The 24,304-nt window shown below is 44.8% G+C and overlaps 1 long non-coding RNA gene and 1 pseudogene across 7 annotated transcripts; both read left to right on the top strand.

The window, feature by feature from the left end:
- Positions 1-43: 43 nt before the first annotated feature.
- On the top strand, positions 44-8,426 carry LOC124703785. Of its 7 annotated transcripts, none has more exons than XR_007003273.1 (6): positions 44-206; positions 527-585; positions 1,209-2,698; positions 2,785-2,903; positions 5,063-5,141; positions 8,295-8,426. It is a non-coding gene; the product is annotated as an uncharacterized LOC124703785 (long non-coding RNA). The 7 variants fall into 7 exon arrangements; XR_007003270.1 differs by having other exon boundaries at positions 45-206; positions 2,785-2,914; XR_007003272.1 differs by lacking the exon at positions 8,295-8,426 and having other exon boundaries at positions 45-206; positions 1,209-2,176; positions 2,261-2,698; positions 2,785-2,914; positions 5,063-5,406.
- A 10,446-nt stretch (positions 8,427-18,872) lies between these two features.
- LOC124696940 lies at positions 18,873-19,816 on the top strand (annotated as a pseudogene).
- Positions 19,817-24,304: the final 4,488 nt, after the last annotated feature.

Raw genomic sequence — 24,304 nt, 5'->3', positions numbered from 1 at the left:
ACGCCCTAAGAAAGCTGCGCCTTGCCCCAACACCCGGATCCCCACCCGCGCCCCGCCGTTCCGCCCCTGGGCACGACGCTGCGGCTAACCCTAGCTGTGGGCTCGGTCGCCGCCGCGGTTCCCGCGCCGCCGCGCCTCCTGGTGGTCCCCTTTGTCGCCCCGAAGCCACGCCGCCCCCGCGGACCGGGCGGAAGCCTCTCCCAAAGGTATGAATCATCGTTCCCATCCTATTTCGTGGTTGAATTAGAGTAGGCCCTCTATGGTGGTTGCTCGATTGGAGCGGGCGATCGATTTTTGGGGACTGCTTGAGGGGAATTTGGGGGGTCTCATTGTGGTGGTAATTTATTCATCCAGAATCGAAGCTAGGAGCGTAGCAGTAGGTGTATACAGTATTGATTACAGTAAGTAGAGTAGCATTTTCAAACAAAAAAAATGCATCGATTATTACTTCTTCCATGTATTGCGTTTTCTTTTCTTAACCACATATGATTTTCAATATCTGACTCTTACAATATGTCAATACCAGCCTTATAGGTTAAAGAACCTAAGCGCACTGTGGTACTGTGTGTTCAAACTGATTTCAGGGTATGTTTCTTCACTGTAATGTTTCTATTTTACATGTACATCAGTACTATGTCTTACTAATCTAGCAAATGTAATTCACACGATGTACAGAGTGCACACCAAATATAGCTATAAGAAACTATAAAGTGTAGTATGTATCCGGAATAATATTTGATGCTCAAATTATGTAGCTTGGTACAAACAACCTTTGCTGTATTGTCATACATAGTATAAAACAGATAGGATTTTATTTTGAAGTTTTTTCAGTGGTAAGATAGTAAAAAGTCGCAGTCGCTCTTCTTTGTTTGTAAGACATAACCAATCATATTGACATGTATTTTATCTCAGAACTGTGCGCATGACGCCACAGGTCACCTATATGTGTTATTATGTTTACTTACATTGGCTCTGGCTGCAAAGTTGTGTGGATGCCTGTTTACATTGACATACTAAAATGGGTAGTTGAGGGTGACCTGGAGGAGGTATGTTCCATGGTCTACTTGGCGGACCTGCCAAATTTCTTGCTGAAACTTCTTTATGCGAGGCTGCACGATGTACTCCGGTGGCAATTCTTAGGTATTCTAACCTGCTCTTGACATGTTCCACCGCTAACTGATTTTGTGTCGGGCTTCATTTGTATCCAGGGATGATACACCTTAAATCAGAACTGAATGATGGATTGGTTCTGGTCCTCTTCAAGGTGCTGGAGGGCGGAAACATATGAATGGAGATGAAACCTGAAGCGTATATCTTGCTGAAGAATTTCTACCTTAGGCGAGTCAAACTCATTTAACTCGATCTGTTAGGGAAGTCTTTGCACTGCAAGTAGCTTATTTAGAGTACTCTAGATGTTTTCGGGTTCGTTCAGGTAATAATATTTTTGTCAAGAGAGTGGTATCTGCCTAAATGTTATTTTTCCTTGAGGTCTTTCTTGTCTAGATGTTTTCCTGAAAGAGTTTCTGAATCTTTCTTGTTCTGTAGCATGACCTATCAATGATAAATATCCATTCATGAAATAAATAAAAAATCCTTTGTGCCCCTGGCAGTCTTTACCACCCTGCCCTGGTATCATCAGGTGGCCCTAACAACTGTGATCTTGTTGCGGTGATAAATGAGTGAGGTTCATTACCATCATTATAACTTTATGATATAGGTGACGCCTTCCTGAGACTTAGTCTTAACTCTTAAATAATGGACATATGACTTGTTTCTCTATCAAATTGGGAATCTAAAAACTGCTTAGCAATACTACTAGTAAACCCCATAATATCTAGAAAAAAAGAGGCATGCCAACTAGCATATGAAGCATTCTTTATTCTACTTCCATGAATTTGGTGCCTCTAGCATATGAGTACTGTGTGCTAATTTAAAAGTTAAGTGCGTGGCACAATCATATCAAAAGGCTGTAATATGTGATGTTGTTGGCTAAAATAGTTAAGGATATTTTTTTTTAGTTTTAAGAAAGTCTGGAAGCCCCATGCAGTTCCGTAAAGAGAAGTTCATTAAAACTGATTTCATTTTTTTCCCAGGGATTACCTGCTTAGCTTACGTGTAGTGGGGCTCAAAAGTGTAATGTGTTCGTCTACTGACATTACATCATAATGCCTTCCCTGTAAGTTGTTGTTGGAGTAGTTTTGAACTTTTGATTCATATGCAGTCAATTTCATATTTACACACCAATGCTTTGGCCACTCAGGTTCACACCAATGTTGGCCGGATATGTGTAAGGCTGGGATGGGTGCCCATTCAACCTCTTACTGAATCTCTACAATTACAACAATATGTGCTTCTAAAATGAAGACTTGAACCGAACTATGTTGAATTTTGGTTTAACTAATGTACAGTTTGCCACTGGATGATAGAGCAACATTTTTGGAATTTCTAAGTAGGATTTTTTGAAAAGAAACTAGCCAACTATACTTTTGCTTCACAATATATTTTGTCATAAATTTCCCCTATGCTTGCTGCAAGATTCAGTATGCATGTACAATCATCTGGAAGCTTAAAACTGATACTTAAAGGTCACTTTGTCTAAGATGCAGAGAGGGCTAAGGAGTTGGATAAGATGGGCCGGTCTATTTGTATTCCAGTAAAGGCTGAACCAACATGAACACATTCAGAGTTTGCTCCCCAGGTAAATTTCTCCTTTGGAAATGATGTGATTATATCTTGTTGACTATCTTCATCAGCAACCAGTAATATCTCTGAGGTATCATCTAGGAAAAAAGGACATCAAGGACCTGGGTCTGTTTTCACGATGGAGCAGATCTCGAGTATCCCAGCAGTCTGTCTCCTTCGTCGAGACAATGAATTTAAAGTTCTTAAGATTTGGCTAAAAGGTTTTTAGACGGTAAACTGTAGTGTTTTATACCTTCATCATCATTTTCACCCTCTGTGATTAGTTATGCAAAACCTGACAGTCTCTGGTTGTTATGTTGATAGTGTGCTTTTCGGCTCGCAGTTGCATAGTAAAAAGGAATGTCTGTGTACCATTCTCTATTAGTGCTTACTTCCTTAGCTTAGATAGTGGTGAACAAGTAAAAGGGCTCAAGCAATATTTTTTCCTATGTCTTTTCATTCACGCAACAAACATGTACCATGCACTGACAAAATGACTCAAGTATAATTCGAATTTTGTAAACTAGAATGTATAGATAAATACTTAATTTATTTAGGAGGTCCTCAATACACATCTGAACATGACCAGACTATTCTGCCTTTTACAAGTCACAGTGCAACTCACGAAACCAAGAAAATTAAGTATAGACTGCTATCAATAGGCATCCTCACAGGAAATTGCCCTGCATATATCTAAACATATTTACCATGATTGATGTCCATCGAGTACTGAATATTCCTCTGCCGCCATTCCATGTTTCAGGATTCTCAGAAATTCTCACGATTCCAATTCTTTTAGAATCTTCGCTCTCTGCATGCTTCAGAACCTCTCATTAGTAGGACACATCAGAATATAGTAGAGCTGCTGATTCTTTAGAAAATAGCTTTAGGCTTGGAGAACTAATATGATACTTTAGTTTTTTCCCTCAAAAAAATATATTATACTTTAGTTTTAGCTACTTTCCTTAATTTTTTTTCCGAATTCTTTTGGTAAATATCATATTGTTATTTGTAGGCATTAGTGGTCAGTATTTCTGGTGTATAATGTCTCACCCTTCTACGGGACAAGAGTGAAGCATTGTCGGTTTTTTCTTATTCTACAACCATGTCATAGGAAGAGCACACTTGCTCCATTAGTTACTTAGTGCACTAGGTTATGAAATAAATTCATTAAGTAGATACCAAGGTGATGCTCAGCTACTCATTCTTCCCCGATAATCTCCATAGATTGTAAAATTATTGAGATACACATTACCCTGATTAGTTTGTCGATTCATGCTTCTGTATTTATGAAAGATGCTTCGAGCTAAGCTGACTTAATTGGTAAAATGATGCATTGTTGAAATAAAGCTAGGTAATAAAATAGATAACAAGGGCGTTCTCTGATATTCATACATGAACATTTACTTCTGGACCACGTCTGTGGAAACCTCTCATTTTCCTAAAATTTTTGTTATAAGAATTTATCTTGTAAGATGCCTAAAGTATTGTTGTATTGCCAGTTTGACACCATCTGAATCTGCAAGTTGAGCACAAATGATTTCAACAACACTAGGTTATCTGCTGCTAGCATTTCATGTTGTATTTGAACTGACTAGGGACAAAAAAATTAAATTAAAAAATTATTATATTATTGGGTTAACAGTCTCATGGCGCAATGGTCTCATCGTCCGCTTCAAGATCCAACGACTCTGATGACTACATTGCTATAAAGTGTTCTGTTTCCTATCCTATCCTTCTACACAAGACATAGACCAACCTTTTCTTACTTATGTTTGCAGTACTTTTCAATTGCTTTGACAAATAAATATCCGGACATGTTCCTAAAGCTAGCAATTGAGCACCTACCAATCGAAATAAAATTTCGCACAAGAGCAGTCCAATGTCTAAATACTCCGTATGAGCATAAGGGCGCGTAATTAGAAACCCGAAAAATCCTTCCATATTTTTCTGGCAGATGAGTGCCAAGCAGCTATTTTTTTAAAATGTCTGTAGTTCCTGATTGAGTTGAAAGGCATCGTGTGAGTGTTTTGGTTATGTTTAACATATGATATAGAAGAGAGTGTGGTAGTTCAGTTATCACCATACTCTATTCCATTGTACCATCATAATTAGGTATGATATAGAAGAAAGTGTGGTAGTGCAGTCCCAAACTCAGTTACAATTTAATTTCCTCCACAATCTGTAGGTATCACACAATCTGTATGGAAATAGGCCGATTTACTTTATATGGAACCTTTCTGTACCTCACTATCAGGTTTACTTTATATTTCTTGAAAAGAATACATGTTTCCCTTCATCATATGGAGTTGCCAACTATTGGTACTGTGAATTATATTAAGATAATTTGCATGCTTTAATATCTTAATCTTCTCTTCAGCGAGATGGTGAGCTCTTCCCTATTTCCGAGTGGTGCTGCCAATAAGTGAGATGTACGTTTTGTTCCTTGGATATGCCTGGTGAGTTAATCCATGTTTTGCTCTTTAACGCTGACATTGTTGTCCTACTCTAGCATTCTTAGTTTTCATTATTTAATTTAATTTAATTTAATTTAATTTAATTTTATTTTAGTTTAAAGCTGTGCTGGTTATAGATGATTCAAAGTATTGTGCTGTCCTACTCTATTTTGCCTCCAATAGTTCCTCATTAAGCTTGTAATGTTCTAGGATTTCCTGTACTGGTATTAAAGTTAATTCAATTCCATGAATCATCTTCCTTATTGAAGTTTTTAGTTGTCAGGTTTTGGTGTAACACATTGTTCTTAGCAGGGAGGGAGGCAACCACTGAAAGCTTTCCTCCTAACTGGTTCTTTAGTTTCTCACTCTTATGATATAAGCACTAGATTCCCACAATAGTATCTCTACTGATGGTAAATAAAAGATTCAATCATATGTACCTACAGCTTTATCTTATTTCCTGTTTGCACACTGATATATTGGATTGTTGATGTGGGAACCTATTCTGTGAAATCCTTCTCCCTGTTACTTCATGTATTTGTATAAGTTCACTGAGGTTAAGTTGCTTAATTGATAGTGTGGCACATCTATTTAGTTTATAGCCTACTATACTATTTGGTCAGAAAAGCTAATTTCCATTTTATTGGAGGAATGTCCAGTGATATAAATAAAGTTTAGCCACATATTAACTATTTTTTGTAAGACTTATGTAGTTAATTGTCTCATGGTTAATAGTCCAGTATTGCTTCCTTCAATTCGTTTCCTTTATATATGGCTGAAGGAAGATAGGACATAAAACATCCATCTATTGAGATTTTGTTCTTATAGGCAGCATGGGAAATTTTGTTATAAGGTAGACGTCGGTAAAAACACACTTCATGCTACAAACACAAAAGGTGTTTCTAAGCTGGAGAGAAATTATAGATTTTACAGAGAAAAAATGCAAATTTTTCACTTTCAAATTGATCTGTTAAAATCATAGTTGTTGTGGTACTCAGATGACACAGTTGTCCAGGTTGAATGGATACCCCAAAGAAATTATGCATGTGATACGATTTCACAGAAGGTAGTACTTGGTTTGTCACGAGCTTAGAGCATCAGTATACTAAATTTGCGAGCCTTCCAGTTTGAGCTCTTGTAGGCTGAACATATCTGCCTTTTTTCTACTGCATGTTTCTCGGTCAGGGTTCTGTACTACACAGGATGGAACAAGATGAGGCACATATTTTTGTTATCAAAGAGAAAGATTGCAAATATTGCATACATATAAGATGAGACAAGTATCAGGTTCTCATATGCCTTAATCTTTATTGTTACGTTGTGTGATCCAATTATGGTCTTTTGCACTTTGGCATTATCTTTTTTGGAAATTTAATCTATTAATAGATGTTCAGTTCATTGCATAAATTCCGCATGTGATGATGTTGCCATTTTAGTTTTCCAGGTTATATTTATCAAAGAGGGAGTTTCTATGTAAGTCTCCTGCAGTACATTATCCAATTTGTAGCAGATATATTGTGGTGGCGTTTGTCACGATTTAAGTGAGTTTCCCTGATATTTTTATTATGTACTTCTTTGTCAGCTATTATCAATAGTTTGTAGCATTGATACTTTTGCCATTTTATACATAGGAGGGTCTTGAATATAGATTCTTATAAAATATTGTTATTTCAAATGTTAAACAGAGGTGTCAAAGGAGTCATGCACCATTACTAAATGGTCATTACGTCCCTATTAATGAGTGGTGGTATTTACATGGATTTTTAAGGACATGCAACATATAAATTATCAACACACAATTCATTTCATTTTTTGTGATTTCGGATGCTCAGGACATGATTTCCTTCTTTATACTAATGGAAATGGACCCCCATTGTGCTTCTCTGTTTGGAATATGTTCTCTTTTGTTTTGAGCCTTAGTTTCTAGGTTTGCTTTTTATGGTAAAGAGTTAAAACAAGCTTTGCTGTTGTAGAATGTTTCTTTGCTTTTTCTTGAAGGAAAAACATATTCATTGGCCGGTGTTATTTCTTTTATAAAACCTGATCAATATGTTATTTTGTGCTCTGCATGGACCCACACCTCCACGCCACCATACAGCGCATGCCCGTGAAACCCTAGATGTGGGGATGGGGCTCACAACACCTATGCTTCTGTTACCCCGACGTCGACGATTATCACCTCTTGATGTCCCCTGGGTGGCCGGGGGCTCCCCACCTTGGTGCGGTGGAATGTGTGGTACGGAGGACTATCTTTTTCTTGCCTCGAGAGTATGATCATTCTAAGTATTTTATAAAAAGTGATTTAATTAGATGATATAAGATGCAGCAGTGAGGAAAACAAAGTTTTGCGATGCTGCCGTGTTGCTCTTGTTAGTTTGCTGGCATGGATCAGATTGGACTTGATTGTTGTTTGATTACGTAAGCACAGGAATATGGCAGTGGCTAGATAGAGTATCATAGCTAAGCTAATTATACACAAGCATGAGAACACTACGCGTGAGTTGTCGTGACGTTGCTCTTTGTTTTTCTTGTATGTTCAGTTAGCAGCCTGTAGCTCTGTATCCGTTATTTTTCTTTTCCTGAGAGACCATGCCTGGCTAAAACATTTAGAAAAATGGAGAAGGGGGAGCAAGCAGCCGTAGCCGTAGGCAAAGAGATGAGATTAATCGGAGGTTAGAAAGAAGAAAAAGAAGCGGAAATAAGTAGGCCGGAGAGCATAAATTTAGAAACCCTGCTTTGCTGGCGCATGCATGGAGGAACCCCTGCCGGCACTCCAGATCCAGCACCACAGAGCAGAGGGGCGCGGAGTGGAAAGGTAGAAATTCTGTTTTGCTGAGATGCGCGGCGGTGAGGCTCTGCTGCTGGTGTAGATCGAGTATCTTGCATCGCCGGTTCAGCTAGTGAGCCCGTGGAGAAATTCTGTTTTGCTGAGATGCGCGGCGGTGAGGCCCTGCTGCTGGTGTAGATCGAGTATCTTGCATCGCCGGTTCAGCTAGTGAGCCCGTGGACGATTCTACCCCAACCCCAGTGATCAGTACATGACCTGTATCTAAATGATTTATGTTTGATTTGTTTTGACTGTTTTAGGCATCACCTGGGATCCACAGCCTCCTCACCATTTCAGCTAGGCAATCAGACTTGATTATGTTGTTTCAGGGGTTGACACATAGAAGCCGACTCCACCGTCAAGATCAAGGGGCCGAGCTGCTGCTGCTTCCTTGGAGCGCTGGAAGGGTTGTGCCATTGCTGCAGCGGCCACCGGTGAGGCGTCGTGTGTGCGGATTGTGGCTGCTGCTCCTGTTACACATGCCCGAGATGCTTGTGTGGCTGCAAGTGCTCTTGCCCAGCTGCTCCCCTGCGCATTCCCCTTACCAGCGGCAGCGCCTGCCTCTTGTGTGTCCTTTTGCTACCGTTTATATTGGATACCTCGGATTATATGCTTGTTTGTATTGCCTCTGTTGGTATAATGAGGCATTATTGTTTATATTGCCTTGTGATACATTTAGTCATTTAAATATGTTGCCTCTAATTGTGTTTTGGTGTGTTTTATTAAATCGCCTCAAATTGTGTTTTGGGGTATTTTGCTAGTTGCCTCTAAATGGGATTTGGGCCATTTTATGAAACTGCCTCTAATTGTATTTTGGGGCACATCTCAAAGTGCCCCTAAATACCTTTTGGGGCAGTTTTCAAAGTGCCTCTAAAAACATTTAGAGGCAAAATTCAAACTGCCCCTAAAAACCTTTAGAGGCAAATCTCAAACTGCCCCTAAAAACCTTTAGAGGAACTTTTCAAACTGCCCCTAAAAACCTTTAGAGGCAAAATTCAAACTGCCCCTAAAAACCTTTAGAAGCACTTTTCAAACTGCCCCTAAAAACCTTTAGAGGCACTTTTCAAACTGCCCCTAAAAACCTTTAGAGGCAAAATTCAAACTGCCCCTAAAAACCTTTAGAGGCACTTTTCAAACTGCCCTTAAAAACCTTTAGAGGCACTTTTCAAACTGCCCCTAAATGTATTTGGGGCATTTCATTCAAAGTGCCCCAAATACATTTAGGGACACAAGCATCCGGGGCACTTTTCATAGTGCCCCTAAAAGTAATTAGGGGCACTTTGGCTACCTATTGGGGCACTTTGAAGTGCCCCTAAATATGGACCGTACAGTAGTGAGTACCCGGGGCAGTCCTCGCCGGCGAGGGCGGGAAGCACGGACACCTCCCCAGTCATGGGGTTGTACACGCTGAGGGTGAGGCCTTGGGCGCGCTCCTCGCGCCGGAGCTCCAGGACGAGGCGCCCGTTCCGGGACGCGACCGGGCGGGCATGCTCGAACAGGCCGCCGAAGAGTTGGGAGCCCAGCGACAGCGTGCCTAGGAGGTGTGAGGCGGACGCTGTCGGCACGAAGCTCGGCTGCGCGGAGTCGCAAGGTCGGCGGCGCCTGTGGAAGGCGCGGACGTCTTCGTTTTCTTGATGGAAGAAGCCGAGGGTGAGGTGCGTCTGGTACCGTGTGGGCGGAGGCAGTGAGCGGCAGATGGCGGCGGCGTGCGTGGCCACGGCGAAGCCCCAGCGGCGGCACGTGGAAGAGAAGCGCGCGACGTCGGTGTTGCCCGAAGATGCGCGGGCGATGATCTCGGAGAGGACGTTGGCCGGTAGGGCCCCATCGCCATCGGCGCGTGTGGTTCTGCTCCGGCGGTGGCGTCGCGACAGCCAGCCGTTGGGGTATGGCGTCGCCGCGGAACGGGCGCGATCGAGGTGTCGTCGAATCGGCGGCATCGATCGGATCCTTCTGTCTTCCAGTCATCTCTCTGTCGAGGGCATATTTGTAGGCCTGGGGCGATCGCCTGGATCAGCCATGCATATAGACTCGTGGACGGATTGCTCTCCGACTCCTGTTCCTGAACAATCTGTATCTCCAACTCTCCATAAGTTCATCTCAAAAAAACCCTACATAAGTTCTAAAACAAATTTTAAAGATAAAAAAGTTTAAAAAATAATTGTGCTTCCTAAATTGTCATTCAGTTTTCACACGTGACTTGGTCAGCAGAGGTCATGCCAAAAATCGCATCATACTCCCATCCATACTAAGTGTCAGAATTTTAGTTTAAATTTGAATTAATTTTAAACTAAACTCTGACACTTATGGATTCTGAGGGAGTACGGAGATTTTGCTCGTATGCTGAAGCTGTATGTCGTGTAGACCAGCCGCTGAATGGAGAACCTACAAAACTGTCCGCTCTACAGCGAAGAGCTTTTCCCAGGTGATCCACAAGATATAAAATACATAAACTAACCAGTCTAAGGATGCATTATTTGAAGAATGAATAGACATCCATCCTGAGTGAAGGTGTCAGCACTAGAGGCCAAACAAACCAAAATAATCACAACCAAAGAAAAGATGACAACCAGCTACACTCTTTTTATCAACAAAAATAGGAATCATCCAATAGACATTCAATCAAAAGAACATGCCGGGTTTCCTTAGTATGAAAAGAAACATACAGGTCAAAACACAAAGGCATCTGTATATATGAAGGCATTCGGGACAGAGGTGTTTTGACTAAATAGAGTTGATCTTTTTTACATATAGTCTCTTGTCGCACTCAGAAGCATAGAATCATCATCCAAACAGAAGCTGTTCACCGCTATGGTAAAGAGAACATTCGACGGAAGGATTTTCCTCAAAAATGTTGTATATTTCCGCCCATTTTCTGTTACTTCCCAAAACATTTGTGGAAAGTTGCACGGCCATTGTTTTCATCTGAGTTGCGCATCGGAACAGAAGTTTCAAGAAATCAATTTCGTGGTCAGTTCCATTGAAACCATTTATTTCCACTTGTTCAAGAGCCGCCAAGGAGACGCTCTGACTTCTCCAGTTTCGTGGTAGATCACAAGCACATTCTGGTGGGCATGATTCTTCGTCCTGAAACAAAAGTAAAGTAATGTTGATTCTTCATATGCGAAAACAACATCAACTTATGCAGCTAACTCAACACATTTTCAAAAGTGTATACATCAATGATCTTGGTTAAAGAATCAATTACCACATGATGTTGAATGACCACCTTAAGACTTCTTATAGTGGAACGAATTTCAAGTAGGTTCAACACTGCTGCTCCAAAAACATGTTCTCCGTTTAGTAGATATAGCTCCATAACAGAAAAGGCGGGGAGTTGTCCTATATGTTGATTAAAATTTCGCTGTGCGGGCGGCATATACTTCTGCAAATATTTAAAAAGTGACGTGTGAAAAGGAAATAATTAACAATATACCATGTACCACAGAAGTAATTTCATCAACAAAGTGATAACTGGAACATGCATGCTTGTGTGACTTATGATACGGTATTTATTATTGTTAGTTTCAAAAGAAGGTCAAATAAAGGTTTTATGTCTTTCTCGGAAGGAAGCCTTATAAGAGAGACATCAAAGTGGTAGTTGCTAAGTTTTATGCAAAGTTTATGAGACTGGATTTTTAGAGCACCTGCGTAGAGCGCACCATGTACTGTACTAGCACCAATGTAGAGCGCATCAAATTTGAAAAATATTTTAATTTTTTTTAGATCCATGTGTATTACTGAAATGACTGAAATATTTTGCCGAAAGGTAATAATTTCGGTGTCCACCGAAATCACTGAAATTCATTGTATTACGTTGAAATTTCAGTGAAAATGAAATCCATGACTAGCACCAACTCTCTTTGTGTGGGGCCCTCTATAACTTGTCTTCTTTCTTCCCTGTGCAGCCCGTGAGAGAGAAAATGAGTGTGCTGCATGCATCTTTTTTAGAGAGAGAGTTTGCTGCATGCATTTTTTACAGAGAGTGAGGAGAGAGAGGTGAGAGAGCGACAACTTTTTCAGGAGAGAGTAGAGAGAGTTAGGAGAGAGAAGAGAAACTTTAGAGAGGGAGGACTGTAAGAGACTTTTGACTTTTTGAGACAGAGTGGCAGCAGATTTTTTTTAGAAGTACTCGCATGTAGCTGGCCCTGCCGCAGAAATCCTGAGGGGAGGAAACAAATTTGACAGAGGCGATACGGGTGCGCAGGGCGCACGTGCTCCACCACTCTTTCTCCTTTATGCAAATGTAAACTGAAGTATACACCAAGGTGAGTAAACATCAGCCAATCATTATCTTTTTGTGGATAAATTTGGAACTTCTTGCGATAGACCCCCATGTATTAAAAAATATCCATAATATATTTAAACATGATAAAATTGGTTGACCAAATCAAAATAACTAACCTTACCAACAGAAAATTAAAATGAAATGTCAATGTTCTTCAGTCATTGAGAGAATCTCATAGTAAATTCGCAGAAATGATTCCTAGTATGCTGGGTGTAATTTAGGATGATTTCGCGATCCCACGACCCCGGCCACCCCTGTCCTCATGATCTCACCACTACGCTGTTGTCGCCCAAGAGATTGCCAACACCGTGAGCTCATTATTGTTTCGTCGGATACCAACGAGAACGAGGAGCGCCTAGGCTTAGTTGGAAACTACATATCCTCGCCTGATGAGCTAAAAAAATTAGGGTTACCCGATTGGGGTTTTCATGAACTTTTGTGGATTTAAATTTGATTTGTGAATTTCTAATCGACGTGTGCATGCGTTTTTCCGGGTTTGATAATCGAGTGCAAGCACTAACTCAAAAAAAAATATTAATTTTGGAATAGCTGAAGTTCACAATCTACGAGAAGAAATCTGATGAAAGGAAGTAGGTTGAAGAGAAGCTAGAGCTAGCACGTGAGGCAACCTGAAAGATGGAGAAGCAATGAAGAAAATTGAGGAAGAAGGAAAGAAGTCAATCAAAGAAGATAAGATAATTCAAGAAGACAAGACAAATTGAGGTACACTTGGCCAATATCCTCCATGAACACAAGATTAATGCTGATGTATCTAGGTTGGAGATCGATGAAGATCAAAACATATGCTCCTAGAAAACAAATATGTCTACGGTGCTATTTGAAGGCATGAAGCAGTTTTATGTCGTATGTTAGACCAAATATAATATTCGGAATTGCTTCACACACGATAATTCACGTCCGATCCCTGTACGACACTTCCTCCATCTCATGCTACTTACTTCTAAGCTAAAATCTAGCCCAAATCCACAATACTGCCGAAGCCCATCAAAATATGTCCGACTCCACCTCTTCCCCCTCTTCAAAGTGAGTGTAGAATAACTAGCAGTCTGTCACTAACCTCTCACATTAGTGCATCTTCAACGGCCTGACTTAAATGAACACGGATCGAGCGACCATTTTTAACCGCGCAGTCTGTCGTAATATGCGTTTGCATCCACACTCAGCAGCCCGACATATAGTGGACGGTCTGCCAGCTGAGACGTCTCTGCCTCCAGCTGCTCGGCCTGGAGGATGTACGCGGCCGTCTGTTCCTCCACGAACGCCTCTATCGCGTGGATGGCGGTAAGGTCCGGATCATACGGGTAGGCGCAGCGGGCCATCTCAACAAGGCGAGCCCAGGTGCGGTCGTGCTCGGCCATGGATGATTTCTATGGTTAGTGGGTTCAGTTGTGCCTTCTCGTCCGCCGGCGTCGACCATATATTGTCACGGCGGGGCGGGAAACACCAATCGCGCGCCAGCCGCTTCCCGCGCGCGAAAAACGACATCGAAATGCGCCAATCTATTGGTCGTGCACGGGAACCGCCGGCCCCGCGAGGGAAGCGGTAATCGCCAACGGCAAGCCTCAATGGGGCCTTGACGCTGTTAGGGTAAAAATTGCGTCGGCCCTGCTCCATCTCTAAATTTCATGTCGAGCCAGCAAAATTGCGAGCTCCACTTGTCCCTACAAGCTGCATCCAGGCGGCTAGCACAATCTGATTTATGCCACCGACGAGTATAGTCGCTGAGAACATCCCCACTGGCGGCCCCTAAATAGGCGCTGACAACTGCGCCGTCACTCGATTATGGGGGACGCCGTCACGCCTTCCTCCGTTTGGGAAATACAGATAGTAAACTGGCGGCGGTGTGAACTGGTGTGAGCGCACCGCTTCCGCCGGCCTCGTAGTTGTGCGCTATGGATTTGAGACAGCTGTGGCTAGGGTTGGGCGGAGACGGCGGTGGCTAGGGTTGGGCGGAGACGGTGGTGTCGACGGGGGTTTTAAATTAGCTGCACCGGCCATTACACGTCTTGAAAAATGCAACCGACACCATGTCTCGCTGACGGACGCGCCCATTTGGAACCCCGCGTGGTGGAACCGGCACGAGGCTGCCAACGGTTTTATTGGGCTCGAAACGGTGCCAGCGCCTTATTAGGAGCGCCATTGTGACTCCAATTTTACCGCTAGCCCCAATATCGGTGTCGGGGGCTCTATTTGACTCGCAGGTGGAGATGCTATGATCTCCCTTGCTACAGTCTCAAGCTGAATCCTTGAGCCTGATGACGGTAGCCTATCTAATCAATCTCACGTAGAGCTCATCTTGGTGAAATTTCTACACGAATTGGTTGCTACCGCTAGTCCGCTACTAGAACACTCCGCCCAAGCAACAAAGAGATAAGGCAAAGTGTGATGGCAAAAAAGATAAATAAGGCAAAGTAAAAAAATAATGATTATTTGCCAGGTTGGGCCTACCAGAAAGAGAGAGCTGGGCCGATAGTTGGACCCAAACCCAAAATCGTGTTTACCTCCCGTTGCCTCGCGCGAGTAGCAGTGCAGCCACATAGGATCGTACGATTATCGGACGATGTTTGTGGTATGTATAGCAGGACTCTATAATATTTATGGAGCACATTTTAGGAAAGCTGCTAAATACGAATAATTTTGACTTGCCCAAAAATTCTCTCCCCTGTCCCAAAAACGTCCTTTTGGAAGTGAAATATCGTGGATCTAAGGGGAGATGCTCTAAGCACATGCATACAAGTATACAAAAGGACGTTCGATAACAAAAACGTATATAAAGTAAGAAGATTTATCATCGTGCTTTTAGTGGGTCTTTAGCAATATGATTTTGGGAAATTACTCACTTTTTTCAGTTATGTATATTGTTTGGTATTAAGTTAATTTGAGAAACCTGGCAGCATGCGATGCCCTATTTACGACTAGTCTACCTGATCTCGATAACAAGGACTATACATGGAATTAGGTTGACATTTGAACACCCATATCTAGATAAAGTTGAGTCGATTAATTTGAATTAGAGGGATATTATTCTAGATACATATAAGGTTCAAATATGCATCTCCATCTATTACTTTTTTGAAAAAGAGGATTGACCCCGTGTCTCTGCGTCGACTGATGCATAAACCCATTACATCTCGTCTATTGTGTCATAGACAAACTATTATTTGGACATACATGTTGACATGTTGCTCATGTAGTCTCAGACAAGGATTTGGCTCCCGACAGGAAAAAAAATCCCGGGGGTGCTCTGGATTCCCGGTTACCGCGGTAACCGGAAAATCCCGCCCGGTTACCGGACGAATTCAAAATCGAAAATTTAAATTCAAAGAGAATATTCGCTAAAATTATATAGAATATTCGCTAAAATTTAAAATTTTCGCGAAAACAAAAAAATTCGGGATTTTTTTGCCGGTTAGACCAATTCCCGGGGATGGTCAGGATATCCGATTCCCGGCCGGGAACCAGATTTCCCGGGCGGTAACCAAATCCCTGGTCTCAGATAACTACCAGTTAATTAACATGAATATAAAGGTTCAGTAGACAACCATACCGTATAGTGAAGCATCTTAGCATCTATGAACAGCCGTAGGGTGCGGGCACTATTCTGTGTCAATAGTAGACGCCACGACTGGCCAACCCCAATATTTGGGTAGAAACTACGGCACTCCCACGAGACATCTTCCACCATCGGCGCTGAGAAGCACGACAAGGTGAAGAAGAACCACACTTGGACATCCATTGTCAGCCGCTTAAGCATGGGGGCCATTATGTGAATGCACTGCGTATAAAAGCTCTGCTTCACCACAAGCTCCTCGATCGTTGGCGAGTGAACCTTGATTGTGCCGATGGCGCACTGGAGCAACTCTAGGACGCGCAGGCGAGGGCACCGCCTGACCAGCGAATCCGTGTTCAAGTGGCAGCGCGACATGGTCAGCCGCTCCAGCACGGGGAACAGGGCGCCCTGCGCCGGCGGTGCCAGCTGGAGGTTGTACACGGTCAGCTTCATCGAGATGGCGCGGTCGAAGCGGGGTATCTGGATGGGGACGGATCGATCTTTGTCGTGGCCCCAGACGGTGAGGACGAGATTCGCTGGTATCCTACACAAACACAAGATAAAGGCCGATGCATCAAAGTTGAAGATTAATAGATTTGCTTTTGGGAAGGAAATATGTCTAAGGTGCTATTGTTATCCTAGTGGCGATTGTAATTGCAATATTATGATTATGTAAAGGCATGAAGTAGTTTTATGTCGTATGTTAGACCAAGAATAAAATTCATGTATCTCATCCATTCACCAGAGGTCGTAGTCGACCTGCGATGATCCCACCTCCTAATTTGATTGGTAACCTTTTTAGTTAGTACATCGATTTGAAGAAGAAGCAAACCAAGAAGAAGCTCTCAAGAAAGAAGAAGTAAAGAAAGCAATAGAAGAAGAAAAGCAAGAAGAAACTCGAAAGAAAGAAGAAGCAAAGAAAGCAAGAGAAGAAGCAAAGAAAGAAAAGGAAGAGGCAAGGAAAAGCAATCAATCTAGAAAGCGCAAGAGAAAAGAAGAAATACCTACAGCAGAAGCAAGCACAAGCACAAGCAAAAAGCGTAAGCAACACAAGCACAAGCAAGCACAATCACAAGTATCTACATAGAAGTGGAAGCAAGCTACAAGAATTTGTTGCAAGCAGAATTCCTACCTATTGACCATATCCTGAAATCTGCTACTGTTGCTATTGTTATGTGTTGATTATTATGTGCTCAGTACTCAAACTGAATTACTGGTTGTACTGCTATTAATCTATTATTATGTGTCAAACTGCTTCACAGTTGCTGTAATTCAGTTGTCTATATCTCTAGCAAGCATACACCGCAATTCTGAAAACAATCCGATTCAGGTATTGCAGAGGCACTTGGATAAGAAAATTTGGACAAGTACAATTCCTGTAGCGGCGTACTGCAGAGAGACATTTGGATAGCACATGGAGTAAACCAATAGCGAGTTTGACAGTAGTTAGGACAGCGGCAGCCAGAGGCAGAAAACCGGATCACAGCCATGGGCGGGTCCTAAGAAACAATGGGTCGAAAAGAAACCTTGGGGCCAGAAAAAGAATTGGCAGGAACCTGTGAAATACACCATGGAAGCCGCGATGGATCAACCTTGCCGGTGGCACACTCCGAATCCGGCCCATCCGTCAAATCATCTGACGAAGGACTGTTCTTGGACCAAGTACTTGATGCTCAAGGGAGCAGTAAAAGATGCGCAGGCACAAGGGTGCTCCACCATGCTACCACCATCTCAAGATATGTTGCATCAGCATCAATTACCACCACCACCACCACTTACCGGAGCAAACGCTCTACCGGTGCAGCCTCAGCCAAACCGGCAGCAGCACCAGCAAGTCCATCAGGTGGGAGAAGGCAATGGCCAACCACCTCCACCGGCACCTTTGGGTCGGAACATTTACAAGGATCCGGACGTGTGCTGTGTTGTGTTCGTTACTGAGCCAACAGACAGGCAAAGCCTACATCGCCGTTCCATGGAAGTAAACGTTGTAATGCCGGCAATACCAAAATACATGCTGTGGTCAGATCAGGAAATCTTCTGGTCGTTCAAAGATCACCCCAAGGTAATGCCTAATCCGGGTGGTTATGCTCTTGTGTTGGACCCAATCATGCAGGGGCCAACGACTCGAGTCAAGTTCAGTAAAGTGCTGATAGACAATGGAAGCAGCATAAACATCATGTACCGGCACACCATGCATACGCTGGGCATAACAGACAACATGCTACAGCCAACTCGTACAACTTTCCACGGAATCATTCCGGGCTTGTCCTGCGCACCAGTGGGAAAAGTCCGGGTGGATGTGTCGTTTGGAGGACGTGACAATTGCCGGGTTGAAAACATTGAGTTCGAGGTGGTGGACCTAGATAGTCCTTACCATGCATTGCTGGGGAGACCGGCATTGGCAGCGTTCATGGCCTCGACTCACACGGCCTATCTCAAGATGAAGATGCCGGCACCTCGTGGACCCTTAACTGTGGTGGGAAACTACAAGATTTCGCTGGAAACTGCTTCCGCCGGATCGAACCTGGCAGAATCGCTGGTGATTGCAGAGGAGAAAAGGAGGATAAACTGCGGTTGCGCTGGCACAGTCCTCACAGTTGAGCTTAGCGGCAATGAGTACAAGCTTGGGCACACCGGCGTACAAGCCGACAAAAGAAACAAAGGACATCGTGCTGGATCCGGCTTACCCTGAGCGCACCGTTCGTATTGGTGCCGGCCTCAGTGAGGCATAGGAAAGCGCGCTCGTCAGCTTCCTCCGTGAGAATCGGAATATCTTTGCCTGTGTAATGATGACTTGGTAGGTGTTCTGAGGGAGCTGGCTGAGCACTCTTTGAATGTCCGGAAGGATGCGAAGCCGGTGCGACAACCTTTACGCCGGTTTGCTGAGGATAGGAGGAAAATCATTGGAGAAGAAGTGACAAAGTTGTTGGTTGCCGGTTTCATCGTGGAAGTACTGCATACTGAGTGGCTAGCTAATCCGGTGCTAGTTGAAAAGAAGAAAGATGAGAACCTCGAAGAAAAGACGGACCAAATTAAATTAATCCATTGAAAATGAGGCAGCTGCTCCTACCCGATTTGTGTGGGGGATTGCGTGTGGAGCGTGTTGGGTATCTCCAGTCCCTGACAGTGCGTCTGGAGGAGATGCGGGAGAAGCGGCGCGACTCGGAGCAGTGGATGCACCACCGCCTCCTGCCGTAGGAGCTGCACGAGCGCGTCCGGCGCTACGACAAGTACAAGTGGGTCAACACCCGCAACATCGACGAGGAGGCGCTGGTCCACAACCTGCCCAAGGACCTCCGCCGCGACATCAAGCGACACCTCTGCATGGGCCTGGTCCGCCGCATCCCGCTCTTCGACAACATGGACGAGCGACTGTTGGACGCCATATGCGAGCGGCTCAAGCCAGCGCTCTACACTGAGCGCAACTACATCAACCGGGAAGGGGACCCGTGGACCAGATGGTCTTCATCATCCGCGGCAGCCTCGAGAGCATCACCACCGACGGCGGCCGCAGCGGGTTCTTCAACCGCAGCATGCTCCAGGAGAGCGACTTCTGCGGCGAGGAGCTGCTCACTCGGGCGCTCGACCCCAAGTCAGGGGTCAGCCTGCCCTCCTCCACGCGCACCGTCATGGCGCTCTCCGAGGTCGAGGCATTCGCGCTCCACGCCGAGGAGCTCAAGTTCGTCGCGGGGCAGTTCCGCCGCATGCACAGCAAGCAGGTGCAGCACACCTTCAGGTTCTACTCCCAGCAGTGGCGCACCTGGGCGGCCACCTACATCCAGGCCGCATGGCGGCGGCACCTCAAGCGGAAGGCGGCCGAGCTGCGGCGGAAGGAGGAGGAAGAGGAGGGACGCTCGTCCAGCTTCAAGACCACCATACTGGTGTCCCGCTTCGCCGCCAAGATGCACAGGCAACGCTCCAAGCGGGATGAGGTGGTCATGATCCATGTACCCGTGCCTAAGCCCCGTGAGCCTGACTTCGGCATTGATGACTAAATCACACGGCCTCCCGCTACTGCACGAGTGAGCCCCCTCTGTGCACTGATCGCCCCGTGTTCTTTTTATATCTCCATCCGGACAAACTTTTGTGTTTAAAAGTACAGTAAACAAAAATCCGAAAATGATGAAATACAAAACGGCCATTGAGAGTATTCAAAAGCAGACCTAAATTCTTATGACCTTTCACGAGAAGACAAATCAGCAAACTACATTATTGAGCCAGAGGGTCCGCACACAGGAAGAACCACCGCAGAGGGCACCGGTCGAGAAGAGATCACCGTGCCATCCGCCTCTCCCTCCCGGGTCGCTCCCCCTCGGGCGGCTCCGGAGGAGATCCATCTACCCTGACCCCGTCACTCTCCACGCCTGCCCCGGCCAGGCCGCTGCCGTCACCGGTGCTAGCGGCGGTGGCGGCGCCCGACCCGCCAAATGGTGGATGGCAGAGGAGGCGGCAAGTCCGGCGGCACATCTGAGTGGGGAGGTGCGTCGGCGGGTGAGCTTGGCGCGGCGGAGGAGGCAGCAAGGCGACGGGATGCGGGACGGCGGCGGCGGCGATCTAGCGGTGGTGCGGGCCTGATTTGGGCCCGATCTGGGCCTAGAGGGCTTGACCGTTCTGCTTCAGACCATGCAGCGCCGTCGGGTTTCTGGGCCTAGATTGATTCTTGGATTGATTTCATGTGTCCCTTTGTTCTATGGCTCTTAGACGCTAAATTTATTTCCAAATTGGTGATTTATGTCATTTCATATTTGTTAATTGTAAAATAAATCCAGGGCTATGATGAGAGAAAGTTGCGGGAAAGGGGTGGCAAGAGAGCTAGTGGAAGGAGAGAGAGAGGTAAAGAGATGTCAAGATAAAGCGGTGGGTAAGAGAGGCCGCTGGTGAACTCAAAATAATGTGATCCTTTCGTAGGCCAAATAATGTGATTTTTAATGGCAGGTTTTATTATCGTTGCAACATACATTACGGCTATACTAATTAATAGTGACATTTGGAATTCAAGAGGTGACCTTTCTGTATGAAAAGAAGTCATAGTAATGTTCTCGTGAAGGCACTCGTTTGACCGGTCAACAGGGAAAAGGGCTAGCCCACAAAACATGTGGGACCCACTTTCCTGTTATCGGGCCGGCCCATTTACCAAGTGGGGTCCACCTTAAAGAAAGTGGGCCGGCCCAAGAAGTTATTGGGCCGGCCCAATTAGCATGTGGGTCCCACTTTCTCGCTATCGGGCCGGCCCATTTAGCACGTGGGGTCCACATTAGATCAAATGGGCCGGCCCAACAAGCCAGTGGCCGGGCCAAAAGCACAGGTGGGTCCCACTTTCCTGTTAATGGGCCAGCCCATTTAGTATGTGGGGTCCACCATACTGCAAGTGGGCCGGCCCAACAAGATAGTGGGCCGGGCCAAAAACACAGGTGGGTCCCACTTTCCTGTTAAAGGGCCGGCCCATTTAGTATGTGGGGTCCACCATATAGCTCGCGGCTGACGTCCTCGCTCGCGGCCGCTGCACTCCCTCGCGGCGCCCGTGCTCGCGGCACTCGCGCGGCCGACGCCCTCGCTCGCGGTGTCTCATGGTCAACAGCATGACCTCGGCTGGTAGCTCAAATTGGCACTGTGACATGTAGGCTTTTTCCTACTAGTGAACTGCATGCACTATGTAGAATGTAGCTCAAGATACCGAACAGTTTTTTGATCTCTGGTGTCGAATCGCCAAATGCACACAGTCATGCGACTTGCGGAAACCCCAAAGCGCCAACTCCGCAATCACCTCAACCCTCGCTCTTCTCCAGTTATATAGGAGGTTTCGATTGGAGGAACTAGGATAGTCAGCCTAAACTAAAAAAAAGAATTAATCCGGTTGGATCGATCGCTAATTCTGTTTCGCGCCTTTAATCGATCGAAGTGGATATCTATGACACACCACCGTCTGGCTGAATCCATGCCGGTCCATTGGCCGCCGGTACGACCAAGCGAGCGGATTCATCACCTAAGAACCTATCGAGTCAACGAGTTACCTGATGAAATTGACGATAGTGCTGACCTCTGTCCGTGACCAAGTGTCCAGACCCGACGACGCTACTCCTGGCTCGCTCCCCACGACACGCCTACTCCTCGCTCACTCCCCACGACGCGCCCGATCCAGGCACCAGCCTGATGCATAAACCAAGCATTAGAGATACAATAACCTGGCACCTACGTATGCAATTAAGAACCGCGTTAGCATGACAAGATCACATCATACCTGGCTATCTCATCTCCAAGTAGAGTGTCCTCTCATCTCATCTCCTCTCCTCGACGAGCAAGAGTCTAAGTCTAAGTCGGTCGCACGCGCCAGCCGCACGCGGTCGCTCCACCCCCATTGGTACTTATAGACAAGCGGGAGGACAAGCTGTGGGCTCCCTCCCTCCCTGTCGGTCGCACGCGGTCTGCTCGAAATTTTTGGGCTCTGTCGGCGCCATTTTCCCTACCTCCCTCCCGCTAATTTAGTTTCCATCCACAACCCTTGATTACATTACAAGTGAAGCGCACAGCAGACTGCTGCGATGGGTGGTGCCTCGGATCAGCGACGTGAAGGGTGCTATTCTCCTTCCTTAATTAATTAAAGATGATTTCTTTCCTCTAATAACACAACATTCTTTTCTATATTAGTGTAAACTACATGCATGCATGCACCACCTACTCTTCCATCCCGTGAAAGAATTCCTTCCCTTAATAGCTGCTTCAGGAAATCCCTCCCTGTTTTAGTGTTGTGGAAGGATTCGGCCAATAATTCAATGCTCTTCGGTCTTAACTTATGGATGTGTATACGGGCACGGATGCATCATGCTAAACTCAGGGCGCGTCCTGGCCGAGAAATGCATGCATACACCTACTGGTCCTTTTCGCTCCATCCATAGCTGATCCGTTCTCTAATAACTGCTCGGAAGCCGACACGACGGTGGACGGATTCCACGAATGATTCTACATGCCCCGTGAAAACCATGCCAATGCCCTTGTGTTGCATCACGCCTAGCTAGCCACGAAATCAATGCATGCATTTCTCGGCCAGGACCCTAGCCGCACGCGGTACCTCCACCCTTATTGGTACTTATAGACATGCTCGAAATTTTTAGGCTCTGTCAGCGCCATTTTCCCTACCTCCCTCCAGCTAATTTAGTTTCCATCCATAGCCCTTAATTACATTACAGGTGAAGTATAACAGACGACTGAGATGGGTGGTGCCTCGGATCGGTAACGTGAAGGGTGTTGTTCTCCTTCCTTGATTAATTAACGATGGTTTCTTTCCTCTAATAACTCAACAACCCTTTCTATGTTAGCGCAAAATACATACATGCATGCACCGGAAATTCAATTCGGCTCCCGGGTGCGTATGCACCCTCTACCAAAAAATCATATTTCGAAATGTCGAAAAATTTTAACAAAATTTTTTACATGTACATCTTCATAATATATGTTCGTTCGTCAAGTTTCACGAAAAAATAATATTTTTTGTGATCCATATAAAAAAGAGAAAACTTATCTTGTGAAAAGCATTATTTTTAGCACTGAGTTTTGTCTTTTTTACACACGTTACATGATAAGTCGATTTTTTATGAAACAACTTTGTAAGCGTGTAGCACGATAAGATTTAAATGCGAATTTTTAGTTTCAATTTTTTTGAAATTCAAAATATGTGTAAGATACATTTCAAAATAGAGGGAGCATATGCTCCCATGTTCCAAAATACCGCTCCCTGCATGCACCACCTACTCTTCTACTCCGTGAAGGAATTCCAACTGCTCCAGAAATCAGCATCCATCCCTGCTTTAGCGTCATGGATGGATTCGGCCAATGATTCAATGCTCTCCGGCCAAGGATGCATCAGGCTGAGCTCAATGCGCGTCCTGACTGAGAAATGCATGCATGCTGATTTGTTCTCTAATAACTGCCTCCAGGAATCAGCCGAAGCCGACACGGCTGGTGAATGGATTCCGCCAATGAGTCTACATGCCCCACGAAAACCATTCCAATGCCCTTGTATGCACCACGGTTGCATCACGCCGAGCTAAATGCGCCTTCTAGCCACGAAATCCATGCATGCATGGAGTACCACCTACTCGTTCCTTCTGTAAAAAGTCCTAATAACTGCTCCACGTATTCATGTCATTCCCTGTATTAGTGGGGCTGACACGCCAGCTTGATTTGGTGACTGACTCCTCGAAAACCATGCCATCTATGTATTGTCACGAATGCATCATGCCGAGAAATCCATGCATGTACCACCTACTTTTTTTCAAAAAATGGTCGAAATTATCTTGATTTTAGACTAAGTTTATACCCCTTTTACGGAACAGCAATCTGCTCATACCTCTTTTTCTTTGCTAGATATATATACAGTACATGAATCATTCGGTTGGGTTCCTAGAAATCAGCCCGTGATTGACCTTGGTTGCTTTGAGTTAACCAACACAGTGAAGACATACCTAAATTGGAGCCAAGGATTCATA

Source organism: Lolium rigidum, chromosome 3 (assembly GCF_022539505.1).
Source record: "Lolium rigidum isolate FL_2022 chromosome 3, APGP_CSIRO_Lrig_0.1, whole genome shotgun sequence".
Classification (NCBI taxonomy): domain Eukaryota; kingdom Viridiplantae; phylum Streptophyta; class Magnoliopsida; order Poales; family Poaceae; genus Lolium; species Lolium rigidum.
The sequence above is the reverse complement of the archived record's forward strand: the minus strand, read 5'-3'. Positions and strand labels throughout refer to the sequence as shown.